This window comes from Eleutherodactylus coqui, chromosome 4 (assembly GCF_035609145.1).
Source record: "Eleutherodactylus coqui strain aEleCoq1 chromosome 4, aEleCoq1.hap1, whole genome shotgun sequence".
NCBI classification, from domain to species: Eukaryota; Metazoa; Chordata; class Amphibia; order Anura; family Eleutherodactylidae; genus Eleutherodactylus; species Eleutherodactylus coqui.
This window is the reverse complement of record NC_089840.1, coordinates 273,978,364-274,001,750: the sequence shown is the minus strand read 5'-3', so window position 1 is coordinate 274,001,750 and position 23,387 is coordinate 273,978,364. Positions and strand designations below refer to the sequence as shown.

Below are 23,387 nucleotides of genomic sequence, written 5' to 3'. Positions count from 1 at the left end.
TTCTGAATGCGGGGCTTGAAATCCCCGCCTCCAGAAAGCTAATAGACACGCCGTCAGCCAGTTACAGCCATTCAATGACAGCATTGAATGGGTGTGATTGCTAACACACGTGCGCCTTCAGCCAATCACACCCATTCAATGCTGTCATTGAATGGCTGTAACTGGCTGACGGCGTGTGTATTAGCTTTCTGGAGGCGGGGATTTCAAGCCCCGCATTCAGAAAGCAATGCTGCGCCGGGGACCAGGAGCGAGCGACAGCCTGCCGGAGCGAGCGACATCCTGCCGGAGCGCGACAGAACGCCGGGGGAGGTGAGTAATGATTTTTTTTTTTCTCCACTGTATTGCCGGCGTATAAGGTGAAAGTTGGGGGGTCGTCTTATACGCCGGTATATACGGTAAGTAGTAGAAGAGTTATCTATAGATAAATCACTTTTAAATTTATTTAATCACGTTTATTTGTCCTGCACCCTAGAAGCAGTGGCAGTTTTAAAAAAATTATATTCACTGCAATGAGGCATACACATTATACATAGTACATCACATATTTAGAGCACCGCATGCACATCACACATATATATTTCACCCTCAGCTCTGCTCCTCCGTCTCACACACACTCGGCTCTGCTCCATCCACTCTCTGAATACATCCTCACACAGCAGAGTCCTGCATCCACTGAGCGGAGAGACCTGGTCATGTGACCCCTTGTCTCCTCCCACACACTGATCACATGACGGTGACGTCATCACAGGTCCTGTAAGCACAGAACAACCACGCGGCTCCTGCCTGGCTGTAGGTGGAGGTATGTGGGGGTCACAGCTTCCCCTTGTGGAGACCCCGGGGAGGTGCAGGAGATTAGCGGCCATGTAATGCCCCATTTACAGGGCATCAGCTGTGGGGTAAACCATACTTAACAGTCCGTCCCAGTGACGCTCACTGCTGGCTGTTACACAGGAGTGACTATTACTGGCATTGTTCTGAGTGTGGCCACCATGGGAGGGGGGTGAGCGATCTCTCCCCCTGCCGCCTCCATTCACTGTAAGCAAACAGTCATTCAAAACTGACCGACTGATGCTCTGGGGTTTGGGAGGTGCAGCCGCCGTCTCGTCGCTCCAGAATCTTCCGTCTTCTGAAACCAGTAAATCCCCCAGAACTTCTCGGCTCGCAGCTCCCGGCTGGATGTGCTGTTTGTAGCATTTAGCGGGAAGCGCTGGACACGTTTTGGCCGCCCGATCCTTCTTCAGCGGCCGGACTGCTACAAATCACTGGGGAAGAAACAGCTGATAACATGTTGTATCTTCATAGCGTCATAAATCCCCCTGGTTAACCCCTTCCTGCTCTGGGGCTTATATGTACACGCTGGGTGATGTTCTCACCCAGCTGGCCTCCCGCTGCAGCAGCAGGGATCGGTGAGAACATCAGTGCCCGCAGTTAACCCCTTACATGACGCAATGAATGTTGATCACGACATGTGAAAGGCTCACTGAGGAAGAGCCATGTAAACATGGAGGGCGAGTGGGTTGCCATGGCAAATAAATGCGTCAATAGCGTCCGGGTCTGTGATCACTAGGATAAGCTATGATGCACTGCAGTACAGAAGTATAGCGGTGTATTATCAGAGCGATCATAGCATTACCGGTCCAATTTCCCTCCGACGTTCACTGATTGTGGCTTCAGTGCATCACTGATTTTAGAAACACCATTTATAATTCTGTTTTCACTATATCGTGGAAATTTGCAGTACAAACAGGAAATACAGGACGCCACCAGCGCTGCCAACGCAAGATTGTACGTGGCACATTATTGGCTGATGGAATGTGTTCTGTCTCGGGCGCTGATTGGCTCACTTATCGTATCGTCGGTCTGTTTGCTTACCTTTGTGATTGTTTGGCAGATTGATTTGTGTAAATATAACACCGCTACTTTGCGGATTTTCATGTATTGCAGGGGTCTGTGGAACGTAACCCCCGCGATAGACAAGGGATTACTGTGTGTGTATGTATGTATACATACATACATACATACATTAACTTTGGTATCGCATAATTGTACCAGCCTGCAGAAAAAAGTTGTCATTTATGCTGCATGATTAACTCCTACACATACAGCTCAGCTCCTCCGGCCCATACACATACCGCTCAGCACACTCGGCTCTGCCGTTCCGTGTCGCACGCAGGCTCGGCTCTGCCGTTCCGTGTCGCACGCACGCAGGCTCGGCTCTGCCGTTCCGTGTCGCACGCACGCACGCAGGCTCGGCTCTGCCGTTCCGTGTCGCACGCACGCACGCAGTCTCGGCTCTGCCGTTCCGTGTCGCACGCACGCAGGCTCGGCTCTGCCGTTCCGTGTCGCACGCACGCAGGCTCGGCTCTGCCATTCCGTGTCGCACGCAGGCTCGGCTCTGCCGTTCCGTCTCGCACGCACGCAGGCTCGGCTCTGCCGTTCCGTGTCGCACGCACGCAGGCTCGGCTCTGCCGTTCCGTGTCGCACGCACGCAGGCTCGGCTCTGCCGTTCCGTGTCGCACGCAGGCTCGGCACGCAGGCTCGGCTCTGCCGTTCCGTGTCGCACGCACGCAGGCTGGGCTCTGCCGTTCCGTGTCGCACGCACGCAGGCTGGGCTCTGCCGTTCCGTGTCGCACGCACGCAGGCTGGGCTCTGCCGTTCCGTGTCGCACGCACGCAGGCTGGGCTCTGCCGTTCCGTGTCGCACGCACGCAGGCTGGGCTCTGCCGTTCCGTGTCGCACGCACGCAGGTTCGGCTCTGCCGTTCCGTGTCGCACACACGCACGCAGGCTCGGCTCTGCCGTTCCGTGTCGCACACACGCACGCAGGCTCGGCTCTGCCGTTCCGTGTCGCACACACGCACGCAGGCTCGGCTCTGCCGTTCCGTGTCGCACACACGCACGCAGGCTCGGCTCTGCCGTTCCGTGTCGCACGCACGCAGGCTCGGCTCTGCCGTTCCGTGTCGCACGCACGCAGGCTCGGCTCTGCCGTTCCGTGTCGCACGCACGCAGGCTCGGCTCTGCCGTTCCGTGTCGCACGCACGCAGGCTCGGCTCTGCCGTTCCGTGTCGCACGCACGCAGGCTCGACTCTGCCGTTCCGTGTCGCACGCTCGGCTCTGCCCCTCCGTCTAACACGCGCGCACGCTCGGCTCTGCCCCTCCGTCTCGCACGCTCGGCCCTGCCCCTCCGTCTCGCACGCTCGGCCCTGCCCCTCCGTCTCGCACGCTCGGCTCTGCCCCTCCGTCTCGCACGCGCTCGGCTCTGCCCCTCCGTCTCGCACGCGCTCGGCTCTGCCCCTCCGTCTCGCACGCGCTCGGCTCTGCCCCTCCGTCTCGCACGCGCTCGGCTCTGCCCCTCCGTCTCGCACGCGCTCGGCTCTGCCCCTCCGTCGCGCTCGGCTCTGCCCCTCCGTCGCGCTCGGCTCTGCCCCTCCGTCGCGCTCGGCTCTGCCCCTCCGTCTCGCACGGCTCTGCCCCTCCGTCTCGCACGGCTCTGCCCCTCCGTCTCGCACGGCTCTGCCCCTCCGTCTCGCACGGCTCTGCCCCTCCGTCGCGCACGGCTCTGCCCCTCCGTCGCGCACGGCTCTGCCCCTCCGTCGCGCTCGGCTCTGCCCCTCCGTCGCGCTCGGCTCTGCCCCTCCGTCGCGCTCGGCTCTGCCCCTCCGTCGCGCTCGGCTCTGCCCCTCCGTCGCGCTCGGCTCTGCCCCTCCGTCGCGCTCGGCTCTGCCCCTCCGTCTCGCTCGGCTCTGCCCCTCCGTCTCGCTCGGCTCTGCCCCTCCGTCTCGCACGGCTCTGCCCCTCCGTCTCGCACGGCTCTGCCCCTCCGTCTCGCACGGCTCTGCCCCTCCGTCTCGCACGGCTCTGCCCCTCCGTCTCGCACGGCTCTGCCCCTCCGTCTCGCACGCGCTCGGCTCTGCCCCTCCGTCTCGCACGCGCTCGGCTCTGCCCCTCCGTCTCGCACGCGCTCGGCTCTGCCCCTCCGTCTCGCACGCGCTCGGCTCTGCCCCTCCGTCTCGCACGCGCTCGGCTCTGCCCCTCCGTCTCGCACGCGCTCGGCTCTGCCCCTCCGTCTCGCACGCGCTCGGCTCTGCCCCTCCGTCTCGCACGCGCTCGGCTCTGCCCCTCCGTCTCGCACGCGCTCGGCTCTGCCCCTCCGTCTCGCACGCTCTCGCCTCTGCCCCTCCGTCTCGCACGCTCTCGGCTCTGCCCCTCCGTCTCGCACGCGCTCGCCTCTGCCCCTCCGTCTCGCACGCGCTCGCCTCTGCCCCTCCGTCTCGCACGCGCTCGCCTCTGCCCCTCCGTCTCGCACGCGCTCGGCTCTGCCCCTCCGTCTCGCACGCGCTCGGCTCTGCCCCTCCGTCTCGCACGCGCTCGGCTCTGCCCCTCCGTCTCGCACGCGCTCGGCTCTGCCCCTCCGTCTCGCACGCGCTCGGCTCTGCCCCTCCGTCTCGCACGCGCTCGGCTCTGCCCCTCCGTCTCGCACGCGCTCGGCTCTGCCCCTCCGTCTCGCACGCGCTCGGCTCTGCCCCTCCGTCTCGCACGCGCTCGGCTCTGCCCCTCCGTCTCGCACGCGCTCGGCTCTCCTCCATACGCTCTCTGAATATATCCTGATGGGACACAAAAACTGCTGGTCACACAGCAGAGTCCTGCATGTAAGCAATGGAGGAGTGGAGCCATAGAACCTAAGAGTTGGAAGGGACCTCCAGGGTCATCGGGTCCAACCCCCTGCTCAGTGCAGGATTCACTAAATCATCCCAGACAGATATTTGTCCAGCCTTTGTTTGAACACTTCCACTGAAGAACTCACCACCTCCTGTGGTAACCTGTTCCATTCATTGATCCCCCTCACTGTCTAATATCTGATCTGTGTCTCCTCCCTTTGTTTCATCCCATTGCTTCTGGTCTTTCCTTGTGCAAATGAGGATAGGGCTGATCCCTCTGCACTGTGACAGCCCTTCAGATATTTGTAGACCGCTATTAAGTCTCCTCTCAGCCTTCTTTTTTGCAATTCCCAGATCCTTTAACCGTTCCTCATAGGACATGATTTGCAGACCGCTCAACATCTTGGTAACTCTTCTCTGAACTTGCTCCAGTTTGTCTATGTCTTTTTTAAAGTCGGGTGCCCAGAACCGTGATCCCACTTCGGCCTTATGGTGGTGTTTTCTTTGTATGGTGGATAAATACATTGCGACATAGAAGAAAGGAAACTAACTTTATTAAATAGTCATTAAAAGACAAAATGTGTGTATGTTAAAAGGACTTAAAACTACTGTGATGCGATAAGCAATATTAAAAGTTATGGTGGAATGTTTGGACAAATGGGACCCTGGTAGTTTCCAGGGGAGATAGTAAAACTACACTAATAGACTAGCTGTGGAATCCAAATAAAACAATAGGCAGCCTCAAGCATAAATTTTATGCGTAGAAAACTTGCCCTCATGTTGGCTGTTGGTCCGTGCATGGTGTACCGGGCAGAGAGGCAGAGCGGAGTGCGTATGGCTTCTCCCCAGTTTACAAAGTAATATAGGAGGGGAACATTTTCAACTTGATAAAGTTAGGGAGAGGAAAAAAAGGAGACAGGATGAGAAAAGATACAAAGCGTTTGTACTGGATTATATTTTTCTCCACAGGTTTCAGGGTATTCTGTAGCTTCCTAATTGTATAGGCCAGGCCAGGCCAGGTCAGACACAAATGATGAGTCTCAGGTCTAAGCTGGGTCTGCCTGGTATGTCGTCCAGACCCTCACTTTATTGAAACACATAATACCTGCCCTTTATGGGGCGTATAACAGATTACATCAGTAACATGTAGGATTCCCATACGTTGGGCCATATGGAATTCTCCGCCCCCCTCCCCATACCTCTCTCAAGTCCAATGTATAAGCCAGTCTTTGTATTCTCAACATGTGGTCAAGCAAAAGTAGTTCCTTTGTTCCACAAGTTGAGGGGGGGAAAGTGGGGGAAAACGCCCAAAATGCATACAAGTAATACAGTATAGGAATGTGACTAACTCTTATAGGCTGGAGAAGAGCTTTACATTAGGCTAAAGTTATAGAACACATCTTTCACCATGCCATTGTCCAGCAATTACCATAATGAAATTATGCAGCCATTAGCCTCTACAGAGTTAAATCACTACAGCTGCGTAATACATCTAGTTTATTACAAATCAATAGACATTTTACGCTAATTAAACTTCATGTCTACTACAGCCTTATTTAGAAGATTGCACATATGTGTTCATAAAATGAGCTTACATGTGACTGACACAATATTTACAGAAGAGTGCATGTAGGTCCCTGGTCCAATATTGGTCCCGCAGTCCTAGAAATCACTGACACTCCCCTTGCACAGCAGATACAATGAATGCTATATGCAGTTTAATTGAGGATGCCTTTGAAAGTGGGATTATAAATAAAAGAGAAAAGGAATTTTTGATAGTCACCTTAATTTACCGATATTTTACCACCTTCCCAAGATACATAGACAACTCTATAACCCACCAGGCAGATCCATTATATCTGGCATAAATTCAATAATAAGTAATTCATCACCCTACTGTATATCGACATTATTTTACAGAGCTATGTTCCACACCTCACATCTTACTTAACCCCTTGAGTGGTGGGTTTCCTACCACCCTGTCGTGCCCACCAGGGCAGGTTTTTTTAAATGGTCTAATCATTGAATTTCAACTAATTTTGCAGTTGCATCTCAAAAGCCATAACTTTTTCATTTTTCCATTGACATGGCCATATAAGGGCTTGTTTTTTGCGGGACAAGTTGTGATTTTTTAAACTAGGGGGAGGGAAAAAAGAAATGGGGAAAAAAGAAAAAAAGGGGCCATGTCATTAAGGGGTTAAATAATGTATTAACTTCCTTCTCTGGGTCATTACGACGCATGGATACCACAAGTGTGATTGTATTTTTGATTTTTTTACAAAGTAAAAGGAGACAAGTGTTTTTATAATTTTTTAACTTTTTTTAAATTTTTTTTGTGTCCCTTTAGGGGACTTCCACAGGGACCCATCAGGACCCCCTGATCACATTCCGGGGGTCCGATGGTGACAGCCCTTTACATGCTGCAGTGACAGCCCTTTACATGCTGCAGTCACATAGACTGCAGCATGTAAAGGGTTAACACAGCAGAGATCGGAGGTTTTCTCTGATCTCTGCTGTAAGAGCTGGTACCTAGCTGTCCTCTGACAGCTAACAACCAGCTCTCCCTGCCACAGAGACCATCGGCTTGCTTCTGACAAGCCGATGGTCTCTATGGCAACCTGTAAACAAAGCAGGAGATTGCCGGCATATCGGCAATATCTTCTGCTGGTTTTTCAAAGCCCTTGCTTTGTTCTCTGTGGGTCTGTGCAGGCAGAGCACAATGTCACAACTTGTGGCATTGTGCTCTGCAGCTCCCATAGTGATACATAGCCCGGAAATCTTCCAGGCTATGTTGTTACGAGCAGTGGAGCTCGTCCCGGAAATTTTCCGGGCGTGCCACTCAAGGGGTTAAAGGATACCCCATCACTTATCAATATTTTATTCGAGGTAGAATGGCAACCCACATACAGATGGGCTACCTTGGATATCAGTTCCCTCTATCCAAATATCCCTCACAATTTAAGGGTTAAATATCGTCTCCTTGATTCTAGATTTAGATCACACATTGCTGGAAGAACAAAAACGGTTTATTTTAAATGGGATTCATTAATTTTAACTAACAACTGTTTTTCTTTTAATGGAAAATTGTTCAAACAGATTAAGGGGACGGCCATGGGCACCAGATTCACGCCAAGTTTTGCGAATCTGTATGTGGGAGATTTTGAAAATAAATTTATTCCAATCCTAAATGGCATGATATAAAATTTTATAAACGATCTATAGATGACATTGCTTCTATGGAATGGTTCGGATAAAGAATTTATAGCCTTTAACACCTTTTTTAACCAAAACAATTTTAACCTTAACTGTAGAAAGATTGAATACTTGGATCCTATTCTAGATCCTGATACTAGGAAAATCATCACCAAAGCCTTCTCAGTTTCAAGAGTGCCCATCACAAAAAGTGTAGCAAACCAGAACTTGTTAGGACAGCGCCTCACGGAAATAGTATCACCTGCCAGTGCGACTATCATTGGGTCGGCCGCACCCGGACAACTAGGTCTTTCCACAACTCGCCATCTTAACGAAAAAGAAGAATCACATCTTCTGTACGTTCCTGTTAGAGATGAGCGAACGTACTCGTCCGAGCTTGATACTCGTTTGAGTATTAGCGTGTTCGAGATGCTCGTTATTCGAAACGAGCACCACACGATGTTCGAGTTACTTTCACTTTCATCTCTGAGACGTTAGCGCGCTTTTCTGGCCAATAGAAAGACAGGGAAGGCATTACAACTTCCCCCTGCGACGTTCAAGCCCTATACCACCCCCCTGCAGTGAGTGGCTGGTGAGATCAGGTGTCACCCGAGTATATAAATCAGCCCCTCCCGCGGCTCGCCACACATGCATTCTGACACTGTTCAGGGAAAGTGCTGTCTTGCTGGAGTTGCTATAGGGAGAGTGTTAGGAGTTATTTTAGGCTTCAAGAACCCCAACGGTCCTTCTTAGGGCCACATCTGACCGTGTGCAGTACTGTTGAGGCTGCTTTTTGCAGTGTTGCACTTTTTTTTTTTTTTTTGTATATCGGCCGTGCAGAGCATTGCATCCAGAGCATTGCGTCCTGCAGTAATTTTACATAGTCCAGAGCCAGTAGTGGTGAGGCAGGGACAGTGAAAGACATATACAGTCTATATAGGCAGTGGGCTTTTCCAAAAAAATTTGGGGAAAAAAATCTATTTGGGCTGCCTGTGACCGTCCTCAGTGTACTGCGTCTCTGCTGGGGGTAGTTGCCCTAATTCATACGCAGCCAGCTAAGTGTTACAGCAGGCTTGCGCAAAATTCTTTCCTGGCTCTGCTAGCGTTCCGTAAGCCTCCAACCACAGGCCAATAAGCGGCACATTTAATTACAGTGTTCTGTTTCTGCACTACTGGTAATACAGCATGCTGAGGGGTAGGGGTAGGCCTAGAGGACGTGGACGCGGGCGAGGACGCGGAGGCCCAAGTCAGGGTGTGGGCACAGGCCGAGCTCCTGATCCAGGTGTATCGCAGCCGACTGCTGCGGGTTCAGGAGAGAGGCACGTTTCTGGCGTCCCCACATTCATCTCACAATTAATGGGTCCACACGGTAGACCTTTATTAGAAAATGAGCAGTGTGAGCAGGTCCTGTCGTGGATGGCAGAAAGTGCATCCAGCAATCTATCGACCACCCAGACTTCTGCGCCATCCACTGCTGCAACTCTGAATCCTCTGGCTGCTGCTCCTCCTTCCTCCCAGCCTTCTCACTCCATTACAATTACACATTTTGAGGAGCAGGCAGACTCTCAGGAACTGTGCTCGGGCCCCTGCCCAGAATGGGCAGCAATGGTTCCTCTCCCACCGGAGGAGTTTGTTGTGACCGATGCCCAACCTTTGGAAAGTTCCCGGGGTCCGGGGGATGAGGCTGGGGACTTCCGGCAAGTGTCTCAAGAGCTTTCAGTGGGTGAGGAGGACGATGACGATGAGACACAGTTGTCTATCACTCAGGTAGTAGTAAGGGCAGTAAGTCCGAGGGAGGAGCGCACAGAGGATTCGGAGGAAGAGCAGATGGACGATGAGGTGACTGACCAGACCTGGTTTGCTAAGCCTACTGAGGACAGGTTTTCAGAGGGGGAGGCAAGTGCAGCAGAAGGGCAGGTTGGAAGAGGCAGTGGGGTGGCCAGGGGTAGAGGCAGGGCCAGACCAAAAAATCCACCAACTGTTTCCCAAAGCGCCCCCTCGCGCCATGCCACCCTGCAGAGGCCGAGGTGCTCAAAGGTCTGGCAGTTTTTCACTGAGAGTGCAGACGACCGACGAACAGTGGTGTGCAACCTTTGTCGCGCCAAGATCAGCCGGGGAGCCACCACCACCAGCATGCGCAGGCATATGATGGCCAAGCACCCCACAAGGTGGGACGAAGGCCGTTTGCTCCTCCGGTTTGCACCACTGCCTCTCCCCCTGTGCCCCAACCTGTCACCGAGATCCAACCCCCCTCTCAGGACACAGGCACTACCGTCTCCTGGCCTGCACCCACACCCTCACCTCCGCTGTCCTCGGCCCCATCCACCAATGTCTGTCAGCGCACCGTCCAGCCGTCGCTATCGCAAGTGTTTGAGCGCAAGCGCAAGTACGCCGCCACGCACCCGCACGCTCAAGCGTTAAACGTGCACATAGCCAAATTTATCAGCCTGGAGATGCTGCCGTATAGGGTTGTGGAAACGGAGGCTTTCAAACACATGATGGCGGCGGCCCCGCGCTACTCAGTTCCCAGTCGCCACTACTCTTCCCGATGTGCCGTCCCAGCCCTGCACGACCACGTCTCCCGCAACATTGTACGCGCCCTCACCAACGCGGTTACTGCAAAGGTCCACTTAACAACGGACACGTGGACAAGCACAGGCGGGCAGGGCCACTATATCTCCCTGACGGCACATTGGGTGAATTTAGTGGAGGCTGGGACAGAGTCAGAGCCTGGGACCGCTCACGTCCTACCCACCCCCAGAATTGCGGGCCCCAGCTCGGTGCTGGTATCTGCGGCGGTGTATGCTTCCTCCACTAAACCACCCTCCTCCAACGCAACCTCTGTCTCGCAATCAAGATGTGTCAGCAGCAGCACGTCGCCAGCAGTCAGTGTCGCGCGGCACGGCAGCACAGCGGTGGGCAAGCGTCAGCAGGCCGTGCTGAAACTACTCAGCTTAGGAGAGAAGAGGCACACGGCCCACGAACTGCTGCAGGGTCTGACAGAGCAGACCGACCGCTGGCTTGCGCCGCTGAGCCTCCAACCGGGCATGGTCGTGTGTGACAACGGCCGTAACCTGGTGGCGGCTCTGCAGCTCGGCAGCCTCACGCACGTGCCATGCCTGGCCCACGTCTTTAATTTGGTGGTTCAGCGCTTTCTGAAAAGCTACCCACACTCGTCAGACCTGCTCGAAAAGGTGCGCCGCCTCTGCGCACATTTCCACAAGTCCCACACGGACGCTGCCACCCTGCGCACCCTGCAACATCGGTTTAATCTGCCAGTGCACTGACTGCTGTGCGACGTGCCCACACGGTGGAACTCTACGCTCCACATGTTGGCCAGGCTCTATGAGCAGCGTAGAGCTATAGTGGAATACCAACTCCAACATGGGCGGCGTAGTGGGAGTCAGCCTCCTCAATTCTTTACACAAGAGTGGGCCTGGTTGGCAGACATCTGCCAGGTCCTTGGAAACTTTGAGGAGTCTACCCAGATGGTGAGCGGGGATACTGCAATCATTAGCGTCACCATTCCTCTGCTATGCCTCTTGAGAAGTTCCCTGCAAAGCATAAAGGCAGACGCTTTGTGCTCGGAAACAGAGGCGGGGGAAGACAGTATGTCGCTAGATAGTCAGAGCACCCTCCTGTCTATATCTCAGAGCGTTGAGGAGGAGGAGCATGAGGAGGATGAGGAGGAGGGGGAAGAGACAGCTTGGCCCACTGCTGAGGGTACCCATGCTGCTTGCCTGTCATCCTTTCAGCGTGTATGGCCTGAGGAGGAGGAGGATCCTGAAAGTGATCTTCCTAGTGAGGACAGCCATGTGTTGCGTACAGGTACCCTGGCACACATGGCTGACTTCATGTTAGGATGCCTTTCTCGTGACCCTCGCGTTACACCCATTCTGGCCACTACGGATTACTGAGTGTACACACTGCTCTACCCACGGTATAAGGAGAACCTTTCCACTCTCATACCCGAAGAGGAAAGGGGTTCGAGAGTGATGCTATACCACAGGACCCTGGCGGACAAGCTGATGGTAAAATTCCCATTCGACAGCGCTAGTGGCAAAAGGCGCAGTTCCGAGGGCCAGGTAGCAGGGGAGGCGCGGAGATCAGGCAGCATGTACAGCACAGGCAGGGGAACACTCTCTAAGGCCTTTGACAGCTTTCTGGCTCCCCAGCAAGACTGTGTCACCGCTCCCCAGTCAAGGCTGAGTCGGCGGGAGCACTGTAAAAGGATAGTGAGGGAGTACGTAGCCGATCGCACGACCGTCCTCCGTGACGCCTCTGCCCCCTACAACTACTGGGTGTCGAAGCTGGACACGTAGCCTGAACTCGCGCTGTATGCCCTGGAGGTGCTTGCTTGTCCTGCGGCTAGCGTCTTGTCAGAGAGGGTGTTTAGTGCGGCTGGGGGAATCATCACGGATAAGCGTACCCGCCTGTCAACCGACAGTGCCGACAGGCTTACACTCATCAAGATGAACAAAGCCTGGATTTCCCCAGCCTTCTCTTCTCCACCAGCGGACAGCAGCAATACCTAAACAATACGTAGGCTGCACCCGCGGATGGAAGCATTGTTCTCTATCACCATCAAAAACGTGGACCTTTTAGCTTCATCAATCTGTGTATAATATTCATCCTCCTCCTCCTGCTCCTCCTCCTAAAACCTCACGTAATCACGCCGAACGGGCAATTTTTCTTAGGCCCACAAGGCTCAGTCATATAATTTTTGTAAACATTTTTTATACGTTTCAATGCTCATTAAAGCGTTGAAACTTTCACCTCAACCAATTTTTATTTTAACTGGGCTGCCTCCTGGCCTAGTTACCAATTAAGCCACATTAACCAAAGCGATTAATGGGTTTCACCTGCCCTCTTGGTTGGGCATGGGCAATTTTTCTGAGGTACATTAGTACTGTTGGTACACCAATTTTTGTGGTGCCCTCGCCTACAGTGTAATCCAATTAATTTTTTGCCCACCTGCATTAAAGCTGACGTTACATCAGCTGTGCTGGGCACTGCAATGGGATATATTTATGTACCGTTGGCGGGTTCCAGGGAGCCACCCATGCTGTCGGTCCACACGGAGTTGTAACTGCATGTGTCCACTTCTAAAGAACCCCAGTCTGACTGAGGCATGCAGTGTGGGCCGAAGCCCACCTGCAGTAAACATGACATTACCTCAGCTGTGATGGGCAATGCAATGGGATATATTTATGTACCGCCAGTGGCTACCTGGCACCCACCCATGCTGTCGGTCCATAGGGACTTCACAATAGGGAGTTGTACCTGCCTGTGTCTATGAATTAAAAACCCCGGTCAGGTTGGGGCATGCAGTGTGGTCCGAAGCCCACCTGCATTTAATCTGACGTTCGCTCTGCTGTCCAGGGCACTGCAATGGGATACATTTATGTACAGCCGGTGGGTTCCAGGGAGCCACCCATGCTGTGGGTGCATACGGAATTCCCATTGCGGAGTTGTACCTGCCTGTGACTATTTATAAAAAACCGCGGTCTGACTGGGGCATGCAGACACCTTGACAGAATGAATAGTGTGTGGCACATAGGTTTCCCATTGCTATGCCCACGTGTGCAGCTCCTGATGGCGGTGGCACAGAATTATATTTCTCATTGCTTCTGTACAGCATTGTGGACTATCGCCCCGCCCCTTTTAAAGAGGGTCGCTGCCTAGCTGTGCCAACCCTCTGCAGTGTGTGCCTGCGGTTCCTCCTCATGGCAGACACACTTAGAAATAGACATGAGGGTGGTGTGGCATGAGGGCAGCTGAAGGCTGCGCAGGGACACTTTGGTGTGCGCTGTGGACACTGGGTCGTGCGGGGGGGGGGGGGGTTGGGCAGCATGTAACCCAGGAGAAGTGGCAGCGGAGTGTCATGCAGGCAGTGATTGTGCTTTGTTGGAGGTAGTGTGGTGCTTAGCTAAGGTATGCATTGCTAATGAGGGCTTTTCAGAAGTAGAAAATTGTTGGGAGGGGGGGGGCACTCTTGCCGCTATTGTGGCTTAATAGTGGGACCTGGGAACTTGAGATGCAGCCCAACATGTAGCCCCTCGCCTGCCCTATCCGTTGCTGTGTCGTTCCCATCACTTTCTTGAATTGCCCAGATTTTCACAAATGGAAACCTTAGCGAGCATCGGCAATATACAAAAATGCTCGGGTCGCCCATTGACTTCAATGGGGTTCGTTACTCGAAATGAACCCTCGAGCATCGCGAAAATTTCGTCCCGAGTAACCAGCACCCGAGCATTTTGGTGCTCGCTCATCTCTAGTTCCTATACCTATAATTTTTCCAAACCACTCACCCCTATTTTTATTTTCCCCCAGTCGTCTCCACAACAGCACCAACTGAGATTGCCTCCTCCTGGTAGGACAGGAACATACTGAGAGGTTAAAAGCTCCCCCCCTTCCCCACTTTCCTCAGTGTCTTCCTGTCCTGCCAAAAGGCAGGATCGCTGAGAGGAGCTGGTGGAGAAGCCAGCGAAAGTATACAGGCGGATCGGAAGGCAGTGGCTCACCCTGTCATCCCTTCGCAGCCAGACGACTCCCGGGACGCCACATGGGGTTCAAAGCGGGAGCCTCAGTCCCCCTCGTCCTCCGGCAGAAATTACAGCGCGGCGCTCCAGGAAGCCCTTTGACGGCAGGGGGCGGGGCGCCGCATCCCACGTCCAGCGCGATGACGTCATCGCGTCTGCATTAGGAGCGGAGGGGGCGGGGCTTAGCGCAGGAGCGCGAAAATTCAAATAGGAACCTGAGAGAAGCCAGAACACCAGCACTACAGGTCGCAGGGTGTCTGCAGCACTGGTATAAAGATGAGTGCTCCAGCCCCAGAGACAGCTGAAACCTCAGCCTCAGCGGCCGTAAGTAGCCAGTGCGGCAAAAATACAATGCAAATATCCAGTATGTTGTATATGGAAAAATTGCATGTTTACCCGCAAAAATGCTTTGTTTGTCAGGGGGATAAAAAAGACATCCCCCCCCAGAACAAAACTGCGAAAATGCGTGGAATGCGGGACGAGACTGCCAGCCACGTACCAGAGGCCTCTATGCAAGGCATGCGTGGCTAGGCTAGTCAGAGAGGAATCGGGGGGATTCCTGGATGACGTTAGGAAGCTGGTGAAGGAGGAGGTGCGATCAGCTCTAACGTCACTGCCGGCACCGCCAGCAAAACGCCAGAAAAAGGCGTATGTTCCCGAGGAGCCTTCTGATTCCGAGAATTCCATCGGATCAGAGCAAGAGGAACAGGCGGCCGAGGAGTCCTCAGAGGAGGAGGACTACAGGAAATATTTGTTCCATCAAGACGAGTTGACGGAATTAATTAAATCAGTCAGGGCTACATTAAAAATGGAACAGCCCAGAGAGCCACGGACTCTACAGGATGAAATATTCACTGGACTTGGGGAGAGGCGTAAACATACCTTCCCGGTCCACAAAAACATCTCTAAAATAATTCAGAGAGAGTGGAGTAAACCAGACGCAGGTTCCTTCTCCGCTCGAGGCGTAAAAAGGAGATACCCCTTGGAAGAGGAAGCTTGCGCAAGCTGGGACGAAATACCTAAAGTAGACGTCCCGGTGGCCAAGGTAGCCAAGAGGACGACTCTTCCCTTTGAGGATGCCGCACAGCTAAAAGACCCCATGGATCGCAAGGCAGAGGGACTCCTAAAGAAATCATGGGAGGCAGCGGCAAACATCCTTAGGCCAGGGATCGCAGCCACTTGCGTGGCGCGGACCCTGGGGGTATGGTTAGAGCAGTTGGAACTACACCTGACCAACAAAACACCAAGAGATCAGATCCTTAACTCCCTTCCCATCTTGCGCATGGCAACTAACTTCCTAGCGGACGCCGCGGCCGAGACCGTCAAGCTCTCAGCAAAGGCCACAGCCCGCTCTAACTCAGCCAGAAGGGTGTTATGGCTGAGATCATGGTCAGGCGACCTGGCCTCGGAAAACAAATTGTGTGCCCTCCCATTCTACGGCCAATTTCTATTCGGACCGGACCTAGACAAAATTCTAGAAAAGGCGGCCGACAGGAAAAAAGGGTTCCCTGAGGAAAAGCCACAGAGAGCGAAGACCTTTTCCCGGGCCCCAATGCAGCAGCCCGAGGCCTACCGAGGCAAGGGCAAGACAGGCCGCTGGAGTTACCCCAAGGGGGGCAGAGGAAGGAATATCCTCTTCAACCCACACCAGGGGGAGCCGAAGCAGAGACCCTGACGCCATCCCCGTAGGGGCAAGGCTGGGGAGCTTTGCGGATCAATGGGCCGCAATCTGCGGGGGCCCATGGATCCCAAAAATCCTACAGCACGGATACCGGATAGAGCTAGTGTCCATCCCCAGAAGGAAATTTATTACCACACGAGCCCCAAAAAAACAGCTACATTTACTAAGGCAAAGCGTGCGCGACTTGCAACGGTTAAACGCAATATCTCCCGTACCGCGAAACGAGGAAACCCAGGGCTATTATTCCAGGCTCTTTCTAGTAAAAAAACCCGGAGGGAAACACCGGACGATAATAAATCTGAAAGACCTGAACACCTGCGTCCGATACAGGAGATTCAAAATGGAAACCATCTCCTCGACAATAAAGTTGATCCCCAGAGGAGCCTACATGGCGTCCATCGACCTAAAGGACGCTTATTTTCACATCCCGATCCACAAAGATTCTCAGAAATACCTGCGGTTCGCAGTGGACATGGGCAGAAGAATAGAGCACCACCAATTCAGATGCTTGCCCTTCGGGATATCCTCAGCCCCCAGAATCTTTACCAAGATTATGGCGGAGGTAGCCGCCCACTTGAGAGAAAAATCGATTCTAGTAGTACCCTACCTGGACGATGTTCTATTAATAGCAGAGTCCAAAAAACTCCTAACAAAACACCTGGAGACAGTACTAGAACTTCTCCAATCGTTGGGATGGATTATAAACTGGGAAAAATCCAGCCTAGATCCCGACAAGCAGAAGACGTTTCTGGGAATAACTCTCGACTCAGAATCGCAATGCTCCTACCTACCCGAGGAGAGAATACAAAAAATCCGCAGAATAGTCAAAACTTTCCTACGAGGACGATTCTGCACAATTCGGGAGGCAATGTCTCTCCTAGGGAGCTTGACATCATGCATCCCAGGAGTAGCATGGGCCCAGGCCCACACCAGAGCCCTGCAGGCCGTAGTCCTATCCTCATGGGACAAAAGGCAGTCCTCGTTAGGGGCAAGGATGTACATCCCAAACAGGGCAAAAACATCCCTGCGTTGGTGGACATCCCCAGAGAACCTGCGGAGAGGGGTTCACTGGCTACAAAACCCAGCCATCCACATCACAACAGACGCAAGCGCTTGTGGATGGGGAGCGCATGTGGGGAACCAATTCTTTCAGGGTCCCTGGCCTCAGAGGATAAAAGAACAGTCCTCAAATTTCAGAGAACTACAGGCAGTTTGGCAGGTTCTACAGCAGTTGGGCAACTCGCTACAGAACCAACACATAAAAATACTGTCAGACAATGTCACCGCGGTCGCTCACATACGACACCAAGGGGGCACAAGATCTCCCCCACTGCAAAGCATCGCACAGAAAATCTTTCACTGGGCGGAGGGCCGGATCCTCTCGATCACGGCAACCCACTTGAAGGGGACACTAAACGAAAAAGCAGACTTCCTCAGCAGGAAGCAAATAGACCCAGGAGAGTGGTCCCTCTCCCCAGAGGCATTCAGAATCCTAACCAACCGGTGGGGGACCCCACAGTTGGACCTCTTCGCAACCAGGGAGAACACAAAAGTAGGCAACTTTTTCTCCCTCCGGCCAGGAGATCGCCCGATAGCGGTAGATGCCCTAGGCCAGGACTGGGGTCAAGGACTGGCTTACGCCTTTCCTCCCATACCACTAATTCCCAGGGTCTTACAGCACTTCAGAACCCAGGGATGCACGCTAATCCTGGTGACCCCCCTTCTGGCCGAAAAGAAGCTGGTTCGGTCTTCTGACAACACTGAGCATCCAGGACCCAGTCACCTTCCCTACCTGGACAGATCTTCTATCGCAGGGGCCACTGAACCACCCCGGCCTAGACAAACTCCATTTAACGGCATGGCTCTTGAAGAATCCTCGCTAAGAAAGAAAGGATTCTCAGAGAAAGTAGTAGAAACCCTAATGTCCAGTAGGAAAAAGACGACCCACCTGATCTACCAGAAGGTCTGGAGAAGGTTTTCCTCATGGAGACAGGGAAGGGATCGCGGGGATTCTATCCCCGACACTCCGCTAATCTTAGAATTCCTGCAGGAGGGCTTAGAGATGGGCCTCTCCCCGAGCACCCTAAAAGTCCAAGTTTCAGCCCTTAGCGCCATCTGCGACACAAAATTCGCAGACGACAGATGGGTCCACAGGTTTCTAACAGCAGCAGCTAGACTACGCCCTAGGCCCATAAACCTGTTCCCAGACTGGAACCTTAATTGGGTTCTAGGGGCCATGACAGCGGTACCATTCGAACCAATCGAGGCGCTACCTATAAGAATGCTTACAATCAAGACCATCTTCCTAGTAGCCATCACCTCCGCAAGACGGGTTAGCGAACTACAGGCCTTGTCCATCCGCCACCCGTTCATGAAAATCGCAGACACCAAACTAATATTTAAAACAGACCCGGTCTTTATGCCAAAAGTAGTGTCAGATTTTCATAGGTCCCAGGATATAATAATCCCCTCATTCTTCAGTAACCCAAAAAACGAGGAGGAAAGAACCCTAAGCTGCCTGGACGTTAGGCGAGCAGTCCTAACCTACATAGATACAACGAGCCACTGGAGGCGAGACGACAACTTGTTCGTCCAGTTCAGTGGCCCAAATAAGGGTAGCAAAGCAGCAAAAAGGTCCATAGCCAGGTGGATCCGTCTGGCCATCATAGAATCCTATAAGGCCCTCGGGAAGGAGATCCCGTTAGCTCTTAAAGCCCATTCCACAAGGGCAGTAGCGTCCTCATGGGCCGAACACCGTTCAGCCTCGGTCGAGCAAATTTGCAAGGCCGCAGTCTGGAAAAAACCCCACACGTTCACTAAACACTATAGGGTAAAAGTGCAGCAGGACGAGGACATGGCCTTCGGCCGTAAAGTCCTCTCGGCAGCGATCCCACCCTAATAAACTTTAGTTGGTACGTCTCAGTTGGTGCTGTCGTGGAGACGACTGGGGGAAAAAGTGGATTATACCCACCTGATAATCAGGTTTCCAGTAGTCTCCACGACAGCACCCGTACCTTTCCCCCCCTATAAAAGTAAAATAATAAATTAAAAAAAAAACAAAACAAAAAAAAACAAAAAACAAAAAAAAACCCCGGTTAGGGGAAGAAATTTAAGTTTAGCTCCTGCCCCGGCAATTCGTTAGAATCCACTGAGGAAAGTGGGGAAGGGGGGGAGCTTTTAACCTCTCAGTATGTTCCTGTCCTACCAGGAGGAGGCAATCTCAGTTGGTGCTGTCGTGGAGACTACTGGAAACCTGATTATCAGGTGGGTATAATCCACTTTTTTTTCACCTTTCTAATTAAGTTTTTGTGATGTGGTAGTTCCTACACGGAGGTTGCATGGACAACGTTTATTTTCAAACAAATGCAGATTTTGAAGCAGAATCAATGCGTTACCTCAGTGGCATAACTGCGAAGACAACAATTAACCCCTTAGTGATAGCCCCATTGCCTTTTTACGTCCTAGCTAAGTGGGCTTTAATCCTAGAGGACGTAAAAACATGCATCTTCTTTGGATGAAAGCCCTCTTGGCTGAGGACATGACAGCTCCATGCTGTCGGTGCCTGCAGGTAGCCGACAGCATGGAGCTGTCACCGTGGGCTGCAGGCAACACCCCCAAGAAATGAGATCGGCGCTATCCAATGGATAGCGCCGATCGCAATAAAGTTAAGAAAAAGGTTTTAAAAAATTAAAGATTCAGCTTCCCTGATGGATCGGATCCATCAGGGCAGCTGAAATTACTCACCCGCCTTGTTTGTGGTGTCCCGCAGCGAAGGGGTCTTCCGGCACCCAGCGCCGCTGTTCTGCGCATGCGCGCCAGACGAATGACGTCGCGCGCATGCGCAGAAGGCTGGGAGCCCCGGTAAACTTAAAATCTCCTGGCTCCCGGATCCTGAAGGTAGCCAGGAAACAGGAGATGTCACCGGGGACCGCGATCGCGAAAAAGTTGAAAAAAGTCTAAAGAAAAGTTAGTTTCACCTCCCCTCATGGATCCGATCCATGAGGGGTGGTGAAAATACTCACCCTGGGTCCTCAGCGATGTTTCAGTCCCCCGGGATTTGAAGTCTCCTTTTGCGCATATACGCCCGACATCAATCATCAGGTGCGAAAATCCCTCTGCTCCTGGCTGCCATGTGTAACTCTCAGGGAGGATGAAATTACGTACCCAAGGGCCCCGGATTTATCCGCGGACCTTACCCCTGCTTCTGCGCACGCGCCCATCGCCCAAACTGCAGACATATGCGCAAAACCCGTGTATTGCCAGGTTAATTTAAAATGTCCCTGCTCTTGGCTACAAAACTTAGCCGAGAGCCTGGAGCTATCACGGGCGGCCGCGTTGAGTGGTTCCTGGTCACGTGTTCACCGTTATCCAATAGATAATGGCGATCACGTAAAAGTTAAAAAAAAAGTTGAAGTTTCATCTCCCCTCACCGATGCGATCAGTGAGAGGAAATGAAACTTTTTACCGGAGGCCTCTGTATTTGAACCCCGATGCGATCCTCCTCTGCGGACCTTCCCGAAATTCTGCGCATGCGGCCGCCGGCAAAACACCGGACACATGCGCAGGAATCGGGGAGCCCAGGAAACTTAAAATCTCCTTGGTCCTGGCTCCTGGCGACCAACGGTCACCGAGACCCTGGAGCAGTGAGCGGTCCCTGGTCACTTGATAAAAAAAAAGGCGATCTACCATAGGCCGGTCTCCCATGACCGGATAGGAATTACGGATCCCGTATGCGTCTGATCCGTGGTAATATGCAAATCAATCGTATTGGATTACACAATTTCGCTCACATTAGCGGGATTGGAAACGCAGCATGTTCTATTTTACCGTGGATATCTGCAACATAGAACCTATTGTGCTCCATGTTCGCGAATATACCGACAGCCCATGCGCAACTACATTGTGTACGGGCTGCGGGTACCCGCGTCATCACTAAGCGACGGCACGGGAAATACAAACAAAAAAAGGTGTACTGCACATGACTGCCTGCGGGAGTATGCAGCGCCGCGGCCAGGCTCACAGCTGGGATCCGCTGCGGGCCTCCACAAGCGGATTCCACATACGGCCGCATGAGCCCGTGTTATTCAGACCGCTACCTGTAATACGTATTTTACAAGAAGCCCCGGGAACGCTTGCCTTCATGCAGTTACAGGAGCAGCTTGTTGAACGCCCTCTGTGTGAGACCGCTGCACCTCAGCAAGATTACAGAGACTCGCAGAGCACCACTTTTTACACCCCATCTTGGACGCTGAGGGAAAAAAATACCCCCCAAAAAGGATAGGAGGGGGGATACCAAATTTTATTGCTACATGTACCCATCCCAACCAGCCTCCGTAATTACCCCGGTCTTCGAGTACCGAAAGATTCGGGACGCGCTGCGGAGCGGGGAGCTGCAGGGGAGAGCGGGGAGGAACGGAGGGGAGATCTTTCTCTCCTTCTCTCCCGCCCGCTCTGCCCCGCTCCCCGCTGCGACTCACCTGTCAGCAGCGGAGCGCCCCGAATCTTTCAGGACGAGCGGCGAGATACTCGGATAAAGCACATTACTCGGACGAGTAGTGCTTATCCGAGTATGTTCGCTCATCTCTAATTATTACTTTAATCTAAGATTTGGGGAAGGCCAAAAAGGGCGCGGAGTGTGTGTGATTATTTTTAAGGAGTCTTTTTTTTTTTTTTTTTTCTGCACAAATGAACAATGGGGCCTGGAATTTATTCAGTTGTGCCCTGCAATCCAACGGGTGTTCCCTGCATTATAGGCCTAGCCATGTGTCCTGTAAGTAGATTAGGGCCACAATGGGTATGTTTCTGAACACGGGACAAACGGGGATCCATTTTGGGGTGAACGTCTTCATTCCTGTGTACACTGTACCAAAATTAACTTTTTAAATTGACACAATTGCCAAAAAAAATGAAAATCGTAATGTTTTCCTTTTGCTTTGCTTAGATTCATTCAAATACTGTGGGGTCAAAATACGCAGTACACCCCTAGAGGAATTCGTTAAGGGGTCTAGTTTTCAAAGTGGGGTCATTTGAGGGGGTTCTTTATCGTTTTGGCGGCTCAATGGCTCTATAAGTGGGCAATGGGGCCTGGAATTAATTCAGTTGTACCCTGAAATCCAATGGGTGTTCTTTCCATTATAGGCCTAGCCATGTGTCTTCTAAGCAGATTGGGACCACAATGGGTAGGTTTCTGAATATGGCACAAACAGGAGTATCCATTTTGGGGTGAAAGTCTTCATTCATGTGTGTGCTGTACAAAAAAGCTGTTTTTAAAATGACAGAATTGCCAAAAAAACAAAACTCATAATTTTTTCCTTCTGCTTTGCTTAAATTTATTCAAAAATTGTGGGATCAGAATGGGCAGTACACCCCTAGATAAATTTATTAAGGTGTCTAGTTTTGTGGGGGTTCTCTATGGTTTTGGCCGCTCAAGAACTCTACAAGTGGGCAATGGGGCCTAAAAGGACTTCAAGCAAAATTTCTGTTCTGAAAGCCACCGACTTCTCCTTTCATTTTAGGCCCCATTGTGCATACGGACATAATATTAGGGCCACAACGGGTATATTTCTGAGAACAGGACAAACAGGGGTATCCATTTTGGGGTGCAAGTCTTCCTTCATATGTGTACTGTTAAAAAAAAACAATCGTTTTTAAATTGTCAGAATTGCCAAAAAAAGGAAAACCACAATTTTTTCCTTCTGCTTTTCTTGAATTCATTCAAAAATTGTGGGGTCAAAATGGACAGTACACCCCAGATAAATTCATTAAGGTGTCTAGTTTTCAAAATGGGGTCATTTGTGGGGGTTCTCTTTGGTTTTGGGCGCTCAAGAACTCTGCAACAGTGCTATGGGGCCTAAAAGGACTTCAAGCAAAATTTCTGTTCTGAAAGACACCGACTACTCCTTTCATTTTGGGCCCCGTTGTGCATAGAGACATGATATTAGGGCCACAATGGGTATATTTCCGAATACAGGACAAACAGGGGTATCCATTTGGGGGTGTCAATTCTTATTTTCATGTGCACTATAGTAAAAAATATGTCTTTAAACTGACAAATTTGTAAAAATATGAATTTTTGATTTTTTTTTTTTTCTTCTTCTCTAAATTACAATAATTCCTGAAAAAAAACTGTGGGTTCAAAGTACTCATGACACCCCTCAGTGAATACATTAAGTGGTGCAGTTTTTAAAATGGCGTCATTTGTGGTCATTTGTGGTGGTGTCTATCATTCTGACACCTATGAGCCTTTGCAATCTTGTCTTAGTGTAGGAAAACAAATTGTTCCTCAAAATGCTGAAAAGTAATGTTAAATTTGTCTC

At 52.0% G+C, this 23,387-nt stretch overlaps 1 protein-coding gene across 1 annotated transcript in view; it reads left to right on the top strand.

Annotated features, from left to right (window-relative positions):
- Nucleotides 1-760: 760 nt before the first annotated feature.
- Nucleotides 761-23,387, top strand: part of LOC136624367 (oocyte zinc finger protein XlCOF7.1-like) — a 160,077-nt gene continuing 137,450 nt past the window's right edge. Inside the window, exon 1 of the mRNA XM_066598333.1 lies at nt 761-799. The gene's annotated coding sequence lies outside the window, so the exon portion shown is untranslated. The remainder of the gene's footprint in view (nt 800-23,387) is intronic.